Source organism: Gavialis gangeticus, unplaced genomic scaffold (genome assembly GCF_001723915.1).
Source record: "Gavialis gangeticus isolate Ggan-Ray unplaced genomic scaffold, GavGan_comp1, whole genome shotgun sequence".
Lineage (NCBI taxonomy): Eukaryota > Metazoa > Chordata > Crocodylia > Gavialidae > Gavialis > Gavialis gangeticus.
In genome coordinates this window covers 4,642,023-4,644,967 of record NW_017729026.1, presented here as the reverse complement: position 1 = coordinate 4,644,967, position 2,945 = coordinate 4,642,023, and the positions used below count along the sequence as shown (strand labels likewise).

Below are 2,945 nucleotides of genomic sequence, written 5' to 3'. Positions count from 1 at the left end.
AAGAAACATAGAGAAAAGTATCTATTTTCGCTACACCTATCCCATGCAGCATAACCTGCCATGTGCCAGAGGGCACGTGGCACAGGGGTGGCACAGATACTCCCTGGGGACAAGTAGCAGCAACACAAGGTGTGCTGCTGTTTCTTGTCCCCAGGGAAACAAATGTCTATGCTTGCGTGGACACGGCCACAGAGTGAATAAACAAGAAAGATTCTGAAGCACAGACTGTGGCAAATGTCGTCCCTTTGGGAACAAACAGTGCATTGGAAAGGAAGATTCTTGAACAAGTGCAAAAAGCACAGCTGCAAAGGGAATACGTGACCGTATTTGCTTTTCCCTATGAAATAATGAAGAAAACAGCTTTCTGTTGCAACATTCTACCCTCCCAATTTGATACAGCATAGAAAATATGTGCCAAGGAAAAAGAGGCAAAAGATGAAATGCATACCAAGGAAAGGGCTTTTTCTGCCTCTAAGGTAGGGCATTGGTTTGCAGAATGCTTTAACTCCTGGATGCAAGCCTTGGAGGTTAGGGTTCAAAGTGGGCAGGAGCAAACAGTAGAGTTTCCTTGGCATTTTTTCTGTCAGGAAGGATCTAGAGTGCTAGCTGAGGTGAAACATTTTTTTCTTCTTCTTTCACTGTTTTCATAAAACAAGTGTGTGGGGGGAAGACACAAATGTTTTCTTTTTTTAACCAAGAATTGAATTTTAAAATTTAAAGCAGTAAAAAAGACAATTAATTAGACAGAAAAATTAATTTTCAGTTATCTAATTTTACAGGTCTGTGCACCCTGCTGTTTACCCCAACCTGCTTATATGCTTCTTCCCTCCCACTTCTTGTTATTTTAAGCGTGAAAGATTTATGATCCAATTCTTTTAAATGTCTTTTGGAGGGTATTTCAGGCTAATGTTCAGTAGTTCTGCTAGCTAACACTTTCAGTATTTATTCTAATTGGGATCAATTCTCCTGATTATTTCGGTGAATTATTATTAATATGCTTGGTTCATGAGCTGTGTCCTGCAGGTTTATTGTCCACTGAATTTTGGAGAGTTATCAAGAGTCACTGTTGATACCTATATCTAGAGAACTCATGGAGGCTCCGTAGCAGGGAATTATAGAAATTTTATTTGAAAAGAGCCCTGAGATTTGCTATTATGTGAGGCATAAATCTAAATAATGGGGGCCCAATTTTGTGAGGTCAAAATAAGATCTATAGCCTCATCTTTTCATGTACTCAAATACCTTTTAAAATCACATTGTGGGTGTTTAATTTTGTTGTTGGGGTGTAGGTTGTAGTCATGTTGGTCTAAGGACATAGGCAGCTTTGGGTACTTCCAATATCTTTTATTAGACCAGCTCAAATACTTGGAAAAATTCTTCTTAGCAAGCTTTCGGGCACAAACACCTATCATCCACTCCATCCAGGAAGAGCACAGAGCAGATACTTCCTCAGCTTGATGAATGGTGTTTGTCCCCAAAAGCTTGCTAAGAAGAATTTTTCCAACAATTTGAGTTGGCCTAATAAAAGATATCCGATTTACCCAAAGCTGCCTGATTTTGTTGTTTATGTTCAATTTCCTAGTCTGCAGGGTGTGAAAATATCTTTTCCAGGAGCATGTGTGGTCTTTTCCTGTGACTGTCTATACATTGTCAACTAGATTTTCATAAAAGCAACTCATCTGTGATACTGTAGAAAGCCTCATGTTGCTGTGGGAACCCCCAAAGTGACTCACTTAGCCAAAATGGAGTAGGTGCATTTGTAAGAGCTTTATAACTCTTTTGCAGGGTGTTTCATGCCATCCCCTCTACTGTTACAATGAGTGAGGCAAGAAGTATCAGGTCACCTCCTACCTAATGGGGTGTCTTATACCAGAGGCCTATACTATACACCTGTAGAGAGCAAAAGGAGTGGAAGTTTCTTGCTTAGCAGCACTGGAGCTGAAACTGTATCAGCTGCATTTTAAGTTATTTTTTTCCTAGCTTTTTGAAAGCTGGAAAGAGGAAATCATTCTGGTTTCTTTATCCTTTTGTCTTCTCATGAGCAATTCTAAAGATTCTTTTATTACTGATCAAAAAGTTGCGAGGCCCTGTTGTGCTGTCATTTGCCATATGATGTGTCAATGCTGTTACCCGGGGCCATGTATTCCTTCCACAGGTAATCGGTATGCGTGGTTCAATGCACTACAGCAAATAGTGAATCAAGAGACAATAGGACAACTCTGTGGGAAAGGCACAAACTACTCCCTATACGGATCTGCAGAGCTCCTCTGTATGCCAAAGAAATTGTTTGGTTCTGTTCCTCTTTCTCGTTCTTATGTTCCATGTGGATGCTTTCAAACTGAGGTGAGTAACAGCATATTATATTTAACTGGGATGATTATTAGCAGATTGAAGTTATGGAAATACTAATAAAATGATATGGAAGGGAGAGAGCTGCGATGTAATGAACACAGGAACTTGATATTCTGTGGGCAGCAACTACCTGTTGCTTCTGCTGTTAGTTTATTGTTGATAACAGTCTTATTCAAAACAACATGCCTCTTGCTGCGGCAGAGTTTTAGAGAAAGCTGGCAGGAGCAAATAATACTGACTGGATTTTGCCATTCTGGCTCCATGTGGGTAACAGTTGCATAGTGGTAATATGTAGGGATTGACCTTTACATAAATGAAAATTACACTAGAATGTTGATTGGTAAGAACTTTACTTCCATTAAGCCGTAGGAATTGCTTCTTGCTGTTTTGGGCAAAAAGGTTTCATGTAATTAGAGCTGTAATTAGAAATGCCAGCCCTAATTATCCGTTACCTACTTTGGTTTGAGGACTATAGAAAAATATTCATTTTTGACAGAAGTTTCCGCCCTCTAATTAGTAGTGAGAAGGTTTGGGCAGAAAACAGAGCCTAGTAATAGGAAAGCCAATTAAAAGAAGAAGGAAACAATTACTTC

General features: G+C 39.5%; 1 long non-coding RNA gene across 1 annotated transcript in view; it reads left to right on the top strand.

Moving 5' to 3' along the window:
* Positions 1–2,939, top strand: part of LOC109299777 — a 9,465-nt gene extending 6,526 nt beyond the window's left edge. The window contains exon 3 of the long non-coding RNA XR_002097995.1: positions 1,786–2,939. This is a non-coding gene — a long non-coding RNA (uncharacterized LOC109299777). The remainder of the gene's footprint in view (positions 1–1,785) is intronic.
* The last annotated feature ends 6 nt before the right edge of the window (positions 2,940–2,945 follow it).